This window comes from Ostrinia nubilalis, chromosome Z (genome assembly GCF_963855985.1).
Source record: "Ostrinia nubilalis chromosome Z, ilOstNubi1.1, whole genome shotgun sequence".
Classification (NCBI taxonomy): Eukaryota; Metazoa; Arthropoda; class Insecta; order Lepidoptera; family Crambidae; genus Ostrinia; species Ostrinia nubilalis.
The window spans coordinates 25,646,195-25,662,449 of record NC_087119.1 but is presented as its reverse complement, the minus strand read 5'-3'; the positions used below and the strand labels follow the sequence as shown (position 1 = coordinate 25,662,449).

General features: G+C 38.6%; 1 protein-coding gene across 1 annotated transcript in view; it reads right to left on the bottom strand.

Annotated features, from left to right (window-relative positions):
• LOC135086957 (glucose transporter type 1) overlaps positions 1–962 on the bottom strand; it is a 137,052-nt gene extending 136,090 nt beyond the window's left edge. The window contains exon 1 of the mRNA XM_063981793.1: positions 829–962. The gene's annotated coding sequence lies outside the window, so the exon portion shown is untranslated. The remainder of the gene's footprint in view (positions 1–828) is intronic.
• Between the last annotated feature and the right edge of the window lie 15,293 nt (positions 963–16,255).

Here is a 16,255-nt window from a genome sequence, read left to right as displayed (position 1 = left end):
AGAGTAGTTAAATAGAATTCTCATTGAGTTCGACATGAAATAGGTTAACGTCAGAGCGCTTTGTGTAAGGTAGCGGGGTTGACCGCTGTAGTTGCTTTTAAGTTCTTGCGGGCGTAGAATTTGGGAAAACCAGCTTTCGGAGCCGTTTTTCATGAATTAAACATTGTTAATATTTGATTAGTGATCATATATTTGATAAGAAAAGACAGCTATTCCTTAACAAATGGACGTTATGTAAACAAAGGTGTCTCGTAAAGGCTCGCTTGCGTACAATCGGTTCAATCTTGTAGAAACTTGCATTTTGGGCGGTTTTCGTGTTGGATCGAAAGTGTGGCGTGGGTGCCACGTACAAATTGAAGTCATTGTTTTCGAAATATCAACTGTATTTTGTATAACCGTTTCGGGTGTCGTCGAAGCTTAGCTTTAATGATACATAGCGTCAAATAAAATAAATAATGATGAAACAAAGTCTTATTATGCATTCGCACTGCGATATACTCTGACCTAGTTAAGGCCCTCCAGGGTGTTACGTGACATGCCAAATCGGTTCCATCGACGGCGGACCGAAAGGCCTCATACATTTCGCTAGATTAAAACATTCGCAGTGTTGCCAGCTTAGGATTAGAGGGCACAGCGACGCAGAGCCACTAACAGTAACCGTCCCGCGGGCCGCTCTCCGTAGCTGCCTCCGGCGTCTCCTCGCATTAAAGTTTCAAGCCGTCCTGCAGTAGACGGCTGACCTTCGCGCCCCGGAAGCCGCGGCACATTGCTCCCGTTCCTAAATCCTGACTGATTCGTGGTGCATTACGGAATGCGGCAAGGACGTACCTGGTGTGTCAGTGGCGCGAGGGCTGTCTCATGGGCAGTCAGTGGCTGGGCATGTCGCGATCGATGCGTGCACTCATGAGTCAGCGGCCGCGCTTCGGTGCGCGCCTAGCGCGTGCACTCCGGTCGATGCTGCGGTGGACACGAGTCGCGCATGACTAACGGCGGCCCCGGGCCCAGCGCGGTGCGCATCCCACGCGCACGATCGATACGCGTGCGCTCTCCGCTGCGGCGCGAACCGCCCGCTGTACGCGGCTCCCTTATTTATATGATGACGTGCAGCCACTACGTCATAATCAAAATTGAGCGCGCGCAAACTGCAACTGCAGCGCGCTCGCAGCGCTGGATGCCACGCAAACGCCCGTGGTAAACAAGCCAGCCTAACCTAAATTCGCTCGGAAATATGTTCGCATGAGCATTCGTCGCACGGCTACTCGATCATAAATTATATTATTCGAATCGAACTGGGGGCAGCACGCGAGGGCACGTCGTTCCGTGATTCTTTGCCTGCTTTGTATTCTCGGGTCTATAACGAGTGGGGTTGACCTGGATCGGCGCGCGATTTCGCCACTTGTCAAATTTTAATGCGTTTAATTATTTAAAAGATCGCTCGTCACAGCTCCGGCTCGGGCCTGCTGAAATGCTTTCAAAAGTTGAAGTTCTTGTGTTGGCTTTTGTTGCTGACATACGAATAACGTCGATGATTTGATCTCGATTGAGACGTTTTTGGTATTTATGGAAGGAAAATTACCGTTATTTTATGATTACCGAGGGTGGAATAATACAACCGTCCCGTAACTATGACTTGGGCTTCAATACCCGCGTTCTCAGCGAGCTTGACGGGACATTTGCGTGTCAAACGTCTCGTCCCCTCGCTTTATAGATCCAATGAGTGCAAACGCTCTCAATGCCTATAAATATTCAAGTTACATTACTTTATTTGTTTGACACAGATAATGTAGTAGAGTGTCTCTAGACTTATCCACTTAAACAAAATCTACAATTCCAAGCAATCTTATTTGCTAGCTACTCTCGTTTTTGTGTTTGTTCTAAAAGTAAGGGGCAGATCTCACTTGGCTGTAATATTTTTTAAGAAAAGTTTTATTGTTTAACTAGCCTTTTTGTTTGTTAGTAGGAAAATAACGATGGACAACGTGAACATTTTTTCGATTAAGTTTTTAAAGTGTTTAAACAATTTTTCAATAATAAATTCTCAAATTATACAGGGTGTTTGGTGGAAGGTTAGAAAAACTTCGCGGGTGTTTAGGTAAGGTCATTTTAAGAATACAAATTCGCCCATTTCGTTATTATTAGTTAAATGAGTCAAATTCAGTTCAGCAGCTCAGTGGTAATCGAATAGAGACCAAGCTGTCCTAGAGTCGATTTCCGATAGAGTCAGTTAAACCAGTTAAACGATGTTCACTAAATATTCTCGCGCAAGGGAGAGATTGCTTAATTTAACTTCCTGGGAAGCTGGAGATAGATGACTCAATTAAGTCAATAAATTGTTCATAAAAAATAAACCTCCAACAAAGTAAATACTTTGACTGCATACTGGATAGTTTATGAACAAAAAATGTGTAAAATCTTGTGTAGATAAAACACAAAATTTCAATATTTCTTTTTCGATTGTTTCAGCCAAATGATGTCCACTGCTGGACAAAGGCCTCCCTAAGGATTTTCACAATGAACGGTCCTGCGCTGCCAAATGCATAAATATTTTTATTCGAGAGCTGTGGAACCGAAAGATGAGATTTATCTGAGAGATAAGCATGTGATAGGTTATCAGGGACTTTATCAGGAAGTACCCTAATAAAAAATAGCTTTCTGGCGCTTACTTATAATGTAATCTAATTAAAGGTATTTACTAGTGACTTTATCTACCAGATATTTCTATCCAAAGCCGAGAAAACTACTTATTAATAAACTACATATTTATTAGTGGTACTGTATCTGTCAGATAAGTTCCTGATAAACTATCAGGGACTTATCAGCAAGTTGTGTAACGGCCCCTTATTTTATAGCACTGACCAACTGACCACTGACCCCATATTATAAAATCGGCTGCTGTGAAATATGGGTGAGCGTTCCGGCCATGTTTGGTTTATCGCGACTCACTTTGGCACGTTCCACGTTGGTATTGGCTTTAATACTTGGTAGATATCTGTAGAAGTAAAACTTGATGACATTTGACTAAGGTTTACACAAATTTTTATGCACAAAAAATACTCTAATCATTTTACGACAGCGTATACCTACGAATAAGTTACCGCAAAAGCGGAAATTGGTATTCATTGTTGTTTCAAGTGATTGTATAAATTAAGCTTATATGTAGCTTACAAAAATTAGCATTATTGAGAGTTATTTTAACTATTTATATGTGTAAATTATAAATAACTTGAAAAATTCGAACTGCCTAAGGCGGGAAATTATTCAAGTCATTTATTTTACAATTTAGTTTGAGATGCAACAAGAGATTTTGCAATAAAAATGTTTAGCATGATAGAGCTCTAATCACTATTATGTACCACTTGTATTCCGTCAACTATGTTTTACTTTATTTGATTTGATTTGAATTCCCAGACCCATCGAGATTGGAACTCGAGACTCAAAGCGTACCGCTGCACTTTGCCACGACACCGAAATTCAATGGTTAAGGCTGAGTTGCACCACCTTATTTTAACCGTAACAATAACAATAACCGGTGCTTTTTGTATGGAGTTTGACAGATTTCTAACGTTTGTCAAAGTTAAAGTAAGATGGTGCAACTCGGCCTAAGTCTTAGCAACTCCGTTTAGTTCAGTTTAGGGTACGCGTATGCTGAGATGGTGACACAATACCAATAAATAAAGCACTTTCACTCTTTACACACACAGAAAACAAGAAGGAAAGATAGCCACGATAGCCGAACGGTGAATGGGTGGGTCGAACTGTCCGACACGATACCCGAGGAACGCGGGTTCGAATCCCACCGCGCCGCTCTACTATTGTGGTGAGCCCACTCGTAACAGAAGCTTATTTAGCTTAACACGAGGGGCTAACGGGACTATTAGTAATTTGTGCAATACAAATTGCTAATAATCTTAAAAAAAAGGAATACATAGAGCAGAGGAAAGAAATCCAGGTGGTCTTATCGGTATAAAGCTCTCTTCCAGACAAACTAGCGAGTTTCCAATTAGAATAATATCTCTACTGTCTTTCGTGTAGACTTATGACATAGTCCAATGGTGTCGGTGTCGGATTGGCCGAATCGAGATCTGACGAGGAACGAAGGTCGGAACCCCGTCGCCGCTGGTCCATTACGTGTTGAACACACTCTTAAGCTTCAACCACATCAACGCAGACAGGTCGCGCGACCCATGACAGTTGGTGCGACCTGTCATTGGCCTATAATCGCGCCGGCGATGGCGATCTGCACGGTATGGTTGAAGCTTTAACATAGGCTTATATAGCTCACTCACATCAATAAAATCGTAATGTCAAGCATTAAATGATATTCAATTAATGGAATAATGGAAAAGATACATGAGATGATGGGGGGATCCCTATCACTGTAGTTTCAATAAAGATGTGGCACTTTTACTGAAACCTGACCCGGACTTCTTAGGGGAATTAATCTACATGACCATGGCACCCTCGACTTAAAAGTCATACCTTATGCCCACGATATATGGTACAAATCGCGACACAATTACTCATCGTTGCGTCGCATGTTCTCGGCTTACGCGCACCCTTATTTCGTTCGGGGTTTCTTCGAAGTTGGAAACTTCCAGTTTCTCATCTGTACTGTGGTGGCCGTGGTTAGTACAACAGACTTCCTAATGGTCTTTATTTTGCAGAATACTTAATAGCCACAACACACATGCTATTTATAGCATCGGCGATTGCGATTTAGCAGTTTTATAGGAGCTGAAGCAGACAACACATTCTACACCGCAGACTTAAAAACGCCAAACGCGGCGACTAGACGCAGCAACTAGACGCCTATTTTGTTTAATTTCTTTAAGCTTATCGTCGCGACAGAGTTGCGCAGTCGCTAAAACGCGCGATTCCCAACGCATGTAGTCGTCGCGATGCTGCTGCTTTAATTCAGTCGCAAGATCGCCTATCGCCGATGCTAAAAAAAGTAGCATGCATGCCTGCTGTGACACATAAGAAATACAAACAATTTTTATGTAGTCACATAAAAAATAAATTTAAAAAATTTTGCGGGGGTAGGTTTGTCAGGGTGGCATTTTTGTCGATAAAATTGACATCACAACATCGCCCCCACTTCTTACGGAATTCACTTTTTTATCACTTACCTTAAATCAGTCATGATAAATATATCTCAAAACAATCGCTCCAAAACTTTATAGTTATTTACGTCAGTGTACTTATAAGACTTGGACAGTACTGCGACACGACTCATCTTTCAAATGTTGCACATAAAAATTGTTTACACTACCCACATTAGTAAAAATATTTATGTAAAAGTGGTGCGCCTTTTAAAAGAACGCTAGTAACAAGTGGGTTGTTATCGCTAGCCCTATCCCAAACACACTGTAACATATAACAAGCTACATTTGTTTTTAAGATGTCAATAGAGCCTCTAAATCGATGCTGAAAGCTCTTTTACCAAGTAGAAACAAACAATAAGAAACTTTTATCCTGAGACAAACGCCTATTTAATTTTTAAACACTTCAATCGCATGGCCCGTATTATTCATGATCGAGCTTAACTTAACGTCACAACTCCATTGAGAGCGTAGCAATAAATTAGTATTGTAGAGAAAAGCTCATTATTATTAATTTATGCAAATACTGCTATATATGCAAACTGGCACCGATCAAACGAGTCGAGTCAAGTGCGAAATACATTAGCCGAAATTGAAATCATGCGGAGCCAAAGCCGAAGCAGATTGGCAGGCTTGTGGACAGGTTGGTCGAGCATTCGCTTTGCAAGCATTCGCGAGCGAGCGTTTGTGACGCGAGCACGTTGTTATTCTTATTTTTTATTACAAAAGCTAATTGTCAACTCTCGCGTAATTATCTCTAGGGTAAGCTAAATATAATTCTTGTATTAGAAATGGGAGCGTGGGAAGTCCACCCACAAGGTCGACAGACAACATCATAAAGGCGGCAGGGAAGCGCTGGACGCAGGCCGCTACCAATCGATCAACATGGAAAGCATTGGGGGAGGCCTATGTTCAGCAGTGGACGTCCTATAGCTGAAATGATGATGATGATTAGAAATGGCCACCACAAAATAACATAACCTTTTAAATATCCGATCCGGTAATCCGATACAAAACCGTTGGGACATTGTCGCCTTAGCGGTCAAGTTTATCTATGTGTTTGAAATCACTAAAATATTCGGTTCGCGAAATAATATGCATTGCTAACAACGCTCGCTACGAATGCTCCAACCAAAAGCTTTCATCCTACTCCAATTGCATCCGTCTCTTTCTACTGGCGCGCTCTACAATCTACATCTACCTTCAAAGTGTACAAGGTCATTCATTATCACCACGGTCTCATTTTCAACCTTAAGAGTAGGCGCACACCGTTGATTTTTAGTTGGCCGATAGTTGTGCCCGATTTTAATTTGTATGAAGAATCGGCCAAATCGAATCGGCGTAGTGTGCGCACTCCCATACATGCCCATACTGATCAACTGCCAAAGATTAAAGAACTTGTAGAGAGTCAAGAATTGCGCGCGGTGGAGTGCAATCTGCCGTAGGCAGCCGCAATTCCGCGCGCATCTCTCAAGATTCGGCCACAATAACCGCGAGGTTGGTATGGCCATGGGTGGTGGTGGGATTTGATCAACTGCCCGACTAAACTATCGGCCGACGAAAAATCAACGGTGTGCGCCTACTCTAAATCTAGGTTATACAGTAACAATTTCTCGTGTTATTACAGTAGTGATGTGCGGAGTGCTTCAGTATCGTATGACGTAATATCTAAATCGATTCCCGAATCGAATTGATATCGAGTTTGCAGACGTAAAGGATATTTACGAATATTTTTCAGATTCAGCCAAGATTTGGCACTTACTGTATTCCAAGGACAAAGTTGTCTACTTGTTCTTCTTTGAAGTCTGTCCATATTTTGCTCTGCTCCACTAAAATGTAGTTTGACAATAGAAATAGGTAGAATGATTGTTATTATGTTATATTTCTGAACCGTACTAAAAGATCTAACTGATGATCAACAAGATGCAACAAAACATTATGACCATGCTATCAAGTTTAAATCAAAGATCGATTAATGACCGTTATTCAAATGATTTCATGTATAAAATACATAGGCGTTAAAAGTGAAAAGTCTCACATAACGCCCCGTATGAGCGTTGCGAAGATTTAAACAATAATGCAATCGTACATACGAGTATTAATCGATTTCGTCCGATTCCAGGTGTGAACGGTCACACCACTACCGTAGGTGCGGCTCGAATTGTGATGCATTATAAACGGCCGGAGCCTGGAGTTACATCGGTCTCTATCCTAACATCGGGTACAGTCTGCACCAGTAAAACAACACGCTATTTTCAGCCTTATAACTACTAGTGTAGAATAGCAGGAAATACATTCGATTTGCGGACGCCTGTAGCCGCTCGCTATAAACTGAGGCAGAGGGGTGTGGCCTATATTGGCTAACACGTTCAGGCGTAGAGTTCGTATTACATTTTGATAATGTCGTTCCTTCGTAATGCGAATCGCATTCAAGTTGTTATTAGAATGTCTCGCGTTATATTATGCATGCCGCTGCTTCACAACTGCAGGGAGGAGAAAACGTATTTGGATATTTTATGTTAGTGTTGCCACTGATAGCTGAAAGTTTGTGGATTAACTTTAAGATAAAAATATGACATTAACTTTAACATAAAAAATATAATATTTATAAGACAAAAAACAACTAAAGAGGATTTATTCTCTTATATATTTTTTCTATATCACTACATATTATAAAACAAAGTAGCTTAGATATTTAAAAATACGCAACTGATTTTAATGCGTTTTTTAATAGATAGAATGAGTCAAAAGGAAGGTTTTTAAGTATAATACATTGTACCTGTGCGAAGCAGGGGTGGGTCGCTAGTTTTATATAATTAACATCTGTTGTTTGAACCTAGGTTTACAAGGCTCTATTTATCCCCACACTTATGAGTGCTGGACAGGGGTTGATCTATTATGTCAAAGTCAAATTGTGAACTCCGTCAGTTTATAAAATGACGCGTGAGACTGTAAGCAACAAACAGTGGGTTTGGATATGTTAAATTGTAATCAGGCCTGTTCATCTCCACGAGTTTGCATCGAAAACAAAACACGCGCGACAACACCTCCTGAGATATCTAATCGACAGGACAATCACGAGCGAGCATTGACGCACGCACGTGTATTCTTCACCCATTTGCATTGTAAAGACAATAAACTATGTATATAAAAACGGTGGTATAATTAATACTGTGCAGTATTTTAACTTCCTGAATAATAATAGAAACACAAAATATATTCATGCTCATTCATGTATTTCCTCCGCAGTTTGGCATCTCACGTCACACATCATTTACCGAAGTCAGCCCTATGGCTTCGGCGCAGTACCGATCACTGACGTTTATCAACAAAATGGTGCTCGACTCTTGAGACAAGCTAAATTACACCATATTGTTAACGACATTGAGCATACATTTTTTTAAATAGCTTCGCGAAGAAAACCTTTTGTACGTAGTACTTATTATTATTCTGTGTTGTAATCTAACTACATACGTCAGATTATAATCTGACGGAATTCACAATTTTACGGTGACATATTAAACTGCAATAGGCAACGAGGAAACAAGTGGACAAGTGCAAACAGGTGATCAGATGAGATGCAATTGCGATCCGCTCGCTGTCTCACTCGGACGCGCAGTCAACAGAACTCTCCTTATTGAGTTAGACGTGTACCTTTATCAGCCACTGAAGTGAAAGTTTAACCCCATAGCTTAACCCTAAGGCTGCTCAACCCCGAGCCACAGTGTGGCCCGCGAAATAATTTTAAGTGGCCCGCGCAAGTATGGTTTGATTAATAGTGACTGAGTTTCTTGCGCTGCTTCTACTCAGCACTGGCCCATTTGTTGTCCTGAAGCAGGGTTAATACTGGGACGTGTAAAAGTGCTTTTTTTAAGCCTATTTACAGAAATAAATTAGTTTTATGAGTTTTAATAGAGATATACCTAGTGAGATGCCAACTTTTGCGCTGAGTTCGAAACTCAGGGTCGCATTAGGAATTTACACACACAAAATAATCAAAATATGTGCTCATTATCCACTGCGCGGCACGGCCGTCTGAAAATCAGCGTCATGTGGTATGCACTTGACACAAGCTGAGACAGGGACGTTTTTGCTGCTGCAACGCCGCCTAAGTAACTTATCCGATTTATTTTAATTATTCTTGATTATTAATTATTTTGACTGATTCTGTAATGTGACTGTTTGTCTTATGTATGTATGTGTATTCATGTGGCAGCAAAATAAACGTAATTCTATTCCTTTCTATTCAATGAACGAAATATTTCAGCTCAATTGGACTCCGAAAGTGGGTCAAATTCAGCTTGTACGACATGATTTCTGCCTGACCAGAGGCATAAAATCCTATTAGTAAGGTAAAGACTCCTGGAAAATAGTTTTCATGAATGAATATTGATCCTTTTTGTAAAATATAAATCAAATTGGGAGACATTAGTCCGATGTATACAGCCTACTAACAGGCATAACATGTTACCTGTCTAGACAAAACCAACAACAAGGTTACAGTTTCAGAACTGTCACACAGCGTATTATAGTGATTTGTTATAGTATATTAGAGTGATACAGTGATGGATCACTGAGGCAACATAATAATATTAAGTGCAGATAGGTTTGCGTATTTAATCTGTACCTACTTATTAATAAAGAAGCGCTAATCTCGGGAACTATTGAAAGAAAGAAAGAAAAAATGTTTATTTGGCACCAAATTACATGCACTTGGTCCGATTTAGAAAAATATTTTTGTGTTAGATAGCTTATGTTATTATATCGAGGAAGTCTTTAAGCGATACAGTGTTTGGGATATGCCTAGCGAAATTTTAGGCGATGTTATTATGTCAATTTTATCGACAAAAATGCCCCCATAAATAAAAGGGCCCACCCCCCTCCTCTTGGAATGGGGGGGGGGGGCTTAGTTTTTTAAATTTATTTTGTATGTGACTCTACATAAAAATTGTTTGTATTTCTTATGGGCTCGTTTTACAGATAAGTTCGACGAAGATATGTGTCATTAAAAAAAGACAAAAATGAAAAATAATGAGCAAGAAACTTAAAAAAAAATTAACGAATTTTAGTTTTTGTCAAAAAATTCAGTTTTGACGGGCACATAAGAAATAAACATTTTTGTGTGACTCTACACAAAAATGTTTAAAATAGAGCTATTTTTTATTTTATGCAACACCTATTTGACTATTATCTAACACGAGCACGACTAGCTCAATTAAAAGGCGTCTCGACGTTTTCATAAAAGGAACAAAACAAAAGAGCCGTCTGCAAAAACACTTAGCAGTAGTGAAAAACAAGGTCTATTATTCTTTAAGCTACTGCAAACGATTTTGATTAAAACCTATTGAAATTGTAAAATAAAATGTTTTATAATTGCTGCTTGTGCCACTTGCAATAATTTTTTGTAATATTTTAAAGCTGGATTTTCTCTTTTGAAATATTTCCGTTGTGATTTTTTTTATTTTATTGTTTATTATGTTAAAATGGGACCACAGATCTTGTATGCACGAATTTTACTGAACGGAATTTTCATTTATTCATTTATTTCAGTCCTCCTCCAAAAAAAAAAGAGTTTAATTCTCAAAATTCCTTCCACACACAAAAGACACAAAATTGAAAATATACCTATTAAGTGTGCTGCAAGCCGCTACCAATCGATCAACATGGAAAGCATTGGGAGAGGCGTATGTTCAGCAGTGGACGTCCTATGGCTGAAATTATGAAGACTAAGCGCTCCTGCACACGACGCGCCGGTACCGCGCCGCCGCCGCGCCGTCGCCGCGCCTTTGCACTGTTTATACGCGCGCTAAGTGTGCACTAATAACAAATACATCTGTTGGTAGAATCCTACCGACTGTAGTTTTAAAATAAAGTTCAATAAGAACTCTCGGAGCCTCCGACCCAGGTCGATTCAATATTGGAAATAAAAATTAACTTCCAAAAGTCCCATATTTCAGGAATCCCAACATCCCAACGTATTTCAGTCTCTACAGAGTCAGAAAAATAGATATTACACTATTAGACTTGCCTATTTGATATCATACTTTAATACCATACTAGCTTTCCGCCCACGGCAACGCCCGCGTGGAATTTTTCATTTTTTTATACAGGGTGACTGGAACTGAACCCATGTCATTATTTACATATTATGTCAATATCTGGATCTGAAATTTATTTTATTTGACTAAAGGTTTATTCGATATTAATATCAAATAAAAAACTGTTAAAATCACGCGAGAAAAAAAATTGAAGCAGTTTTTAGGTCAAATTTCGAAAAAATCTGAAAAAAGTATAAAAATTTACATATCTCCTAAACTATAAAACTTTAGCCATAGAAAGTAAGGTTCAATAATTAGCAAATGACCTCCTCTATACGCGTATTAGCTATGGCGGGTTCAGTTCCAATCACCCTGTATAACCTATGCAGCAATAATGTGGCTTTCTATTGGTGAAAGAATTATTAAAATCGGTTCAATAGATCCCGAAATTACCCCTTACAATTTAACAAATATACAAACACAAACTTTACCTCTTTAAAATATTAGTATAGACTAGCTCATCGCGCGTATGATGCATCAACGGTCTTACCTATGTTAGGAGCATACGCTGACAAATTTTCAGCTTTTATAAAATAACGTAGGTCTGGCGTTCACCAGTTCTTATTGTTAAAGGAGCTCTTTAAGTCTAAATTGCAAAAATAAATGACTTACGACGTTTCAATCGCCTCTTCCCGGCAGCCCGCAGAAGCCTCGGCTCTTGAGCCCACAATAATAAAGCAATGTGATTTTAATTTGCACTACCTTCCATTTCAGAACTATCTCGGAAGAAATATTGGCTAAACTTTACTTAGCGAACTACTGGGCTATATTCGTCGTTTCCTTACTTTATCACTGCTTGAAACTTTGAGCCAAGCCCCGACTTTTACTGTTCGGTGCTTGTTTTATTTCATTCCGTGGTTTCTGAGTTGCTACCTTTTATACAGGATTCTTCAATTTAAAGTGTTCGAAAGTTAGTATGAAATTGTGATGCGACAGCATTGATTTGTAGCGCTCAAAATTATCTTCCAAATTCCGCTTCACTCTCACTCACCATTCACAAATTCAAACTACAGGTTAAGAAAATCCCCCTTATTAATAATAGTTACACCCTAGTTGAACTCTGGCATAAATTGTCATTTAGTATGGAAATATTATTTTAATCCAGAGTAGCCCAACGGTGAAGTGGTCGGACTGGCCGACTCGAGATCCGAGGAACGCGGGTTCGAATCCCACCGCCGCTCGACTATTGTGGTGAGCCCACTCGTAACACAAGCTTATTTAGCTTAACACGAGGGGCTAACGGGACTTAGTAATTTGTGCACTACAAAGAAGAACGGTCACGCCCCATACAAAAAAAACCCAGACCCGACAGAAACGAGACACCTACCTCAATTTTTTTGTCATGTCTTAATTAGTTAAATTATATATTTTTTATATTCGAAATCTATGTATAACACCAAAATATTACCCTTTGTTTTTGTTCAGGCGTTATACAAAAACTAATGCAAAATGCCTATTTATCACCAAAATTGGTAAATGTATGTACCTAAATGTCTATTACAGCTGCTATGGAATGTATCTAGGTGACCTGGAGAAACAGCCGGATTATACAGGGTGGAAACGAGAAGTTACAAAATCCAAAAATTCAATGTTACCAGCTTCCATAATCTGTAACCTATTATTGGTACCATTTGAAAGAACTCGTGAAGCACTTTCAGAATCAGTAACTAGTTTTTCGATATCTTGTATAGTTTAGAAATAATCGAGTGAGATCACTTATCGTTTCCACCCTGTATAATCCGGCTGTATCTCCAGGTCACCTAAATACATTCCATAGCAGCTGTAATAGACATTTAGGTACATACATTTACCATTTTTGGTGATAAATAGGCATTTTGTATTAGTTTTTGTATAACGCCTGAACAAAAACAAAGGGTAATATTTTGATGTAATACCTACATAGATTCCGAATATAAAAAATATATAATTTAACTAATTAAGACATGACAAAAAAACTGAGGTATGTCTTTTTTCTGTCGGGCCTGGGTCACAGATGACCGGTCTTCTTTGCTAATAATCTTTAAAAAAAAAGAAAAAAAATTGTGAGTAAAGGAAACAGATAATCTCCATAACAACACCATTTTGAGGACCTTTTAGGGCCTGCCTCTATACCTTAGGGCACTTTCCCATAGAGGCATTCCGTTTATGCAGGGTACTGTTTTTTGCAGGATCCCGTTTAGCAGTATAGATATTTGAATACTAAACATTCACACTAATATCCCATTTGCAATGTCTCACAAAAATCCGATCCGTTCGAATTTGGGATTCAGGTTTGTCATTAAACTGGACCAGTAAAAACAGGGTCCATTTTAATTACAACTTGTTTAATAAAAGTATTCCTACAATCAGTTTCCAGCATAATTTTTTTTGCAAACCGTACCGCGAAAAACCGTTCCTTCAAAGAATGGGATGCAGTCGTCTGCCCACAAAACTAAGCTGGATTGCCCATAGAGCCATTTCAAGGGCACGGGTGAAAGTGAAATTATGTCTCGCGAGTTGATATTCAGAACGAGTAGTGCCATCTAGCGAAGGGTGTTGGTACTACATTGTCCTTTCAGCTGTGTTTTCCGGAAAATGTTGGTTACAATAATGTGGAAATGCAAACTTTTTTTGTCATGTTTTGTTAATGTTTATTTTGTAACGTCGTTCTAAAAATGTAGATGGCTATGTTCGAGAAGAAAAAAATATAGGTAGACCCAGGTACTATATTGCTTTTTAGAAAATAATACGTAAAATATTTTAATTGTAGTACTTAAAACTATTTGTAGCATGAAAACATTGTATCAGTGATTGATTATAATAAATTCAGGCTGTTGAAAGTTAATGGAATGTTCCTACTCATTATTTTTAATTTTTTTAATTAAATTATTTTATACACGGGTGAATTCAACAAGTCCATAAAAAATTTCATTTCCGTGGATTATTTAACATTAAGGCTGAGTTGCACCACCTAAATTTAACGGTAACTATGACGATAACCGGTGCTTTTTGTATGGAGTTTGACAGATTTTTGACGTTTGTCAAAGTTAAAGTAAGATGGTGCAACCCACCCTAAGTTTTTTAAAGAAAAAACTCGCTATTTTCTATCCCTTACTAGCTGACCCGGCGAACTTTGTTCCGCCTTAATGGCAATAAATAAGCAGACTTTTTTTTAATTTCGAACGGGATAAAAAGTATCCTATGTCCTTCTCCTGGCTCTAAACTACATCCCTGACAATTTTCAGCTAAATCGGTTCAGCCGTTCTTGAGTTATAAGTGGTGTAACTAACACGACTTTCTTTTATATATATAGATATATATGTTACGGTCAAAGTGATAAATGTGAAAATTATGAATAATCGCCGGTTATTATGAATAATTACCGCATGATTTGGTTAATGTGATTAATATGAGGTCATTTATGTGTGTATAAAACTAAATAGGCGGCTTAGGGGTGGCCCAAGGGCCACCCCCGCCGCACCTTAACCTATTTTTCACTTTAAATCAAAACATTATGTTATAGGCATCATGGAAAAGTAATATTATGCAAGAAACATTCCAAACTCATTATGCCAAATTATATTAATATATGATATCAAAACGTTCAAAAGTTTGGCTGTACACGAGCACGTACACAAGATGTTGTTCTCTTTTAAGAAATTTGTTAGTACTAAGGTTGAATTATTAAATAATCACTGTTAAATGTGATTAATTTATCACTTTTACCGCGACTGTCGGTAATTATTCATAATAACCGGTTATTATTAATAATTTTAAATTTATCACATTAACCGTAACATATATATAGATATATAGATTACTTACTCGTGCAACTAAGTAGCGTCGCCTAATATGAAACCTACTAAGTACGTTTGGCCCAGTTTGTGCAGACTGCTTCCAGTGCATCAAAGGAAGTTAATCAAAAAACTTCACAAGCTCGTAATTTCTTAATACCACAAGCGGAGTAATTGCACTATCCACCCCAAACCCCACCCCCCCACTGGTAGCATAGAACAGTTCCCGCCAACGTGTGTGGTAATGAGCATTTTTATACCTTGCTAGGTCGCTCGTTAGTTTAACTGAATTTTCCTTACCTCTTGTTATCATTTTTCATTTATTTTGTCAAAGTTCTTATTTTATTTTTTTATTTATCATAGGCCGCTCACCATATGTTACCAGTGATGACATATGGCTCCGAAACGTGGCCTCTCACTATATGCCTCATAAAGAAGCTCAAAGTTGCCCAGGGCTATGCTCGATGTTTCTTTAGACCATACGAGTGTGATTTAGATACACCTTGATGTATGAAATCTAAATTTTAGCTTTGAACGTCAACTCCTTGGCCAATCTGGCCATCCTGTACAAGTGTACATATTTTATTATTTCACAGATCTACCGAATGTGTAGATACAAAAGTTTAGTCGGCTAAGTTACACCTTTGTATGAGCTTTCAAACATTATGAGCTTAAAGCTATCGTAACTAGCACTGCGGAGCTTCAGATTAAAACACGCCGCTTTAATATTTTCAAAAATTCTCTTTCATAGTACCTGCATGAGGGCCTCGCCCCAATTTCCCTGGAATCGCAGAGGCTAGCAAGACACGCCTTAACAAATTAATAACTGGAGGAAGCCATGAAGTGAAACTCTTAATGAAAATGTCTACCGACTGATTAGGTAATTAAAACATTAAAAAATCCTAACGAAGATGGAGACGCTGCACGGAATTCGTTTACTTATTTTGTGAAAAGAGTTTATTAAAATGTTGGTTTAATAACGAAACTAGGGCATGAATATCGGAATCTCGGAATCTCGTAATATCGGAATCTCGGAGTACGAGATCCGATATTACAATTCCGATATTGAGCGACCCAATATCGTAATATCGGAATCAGATAAAGGTTTTAATTGAGATTTTAAACAAAGCGTTTAAACGCGCCACAACCTGCTACAAAGCCCAAAGCACATGATTGGCAAAGACTAATGATTTTCTCATGTCTCTCACCATCACTTTTTGTCCCACTGCAAATATTTATGGTTAATTTTACTTGTTCTAAAAAATTTTAATACTTGCCGTAT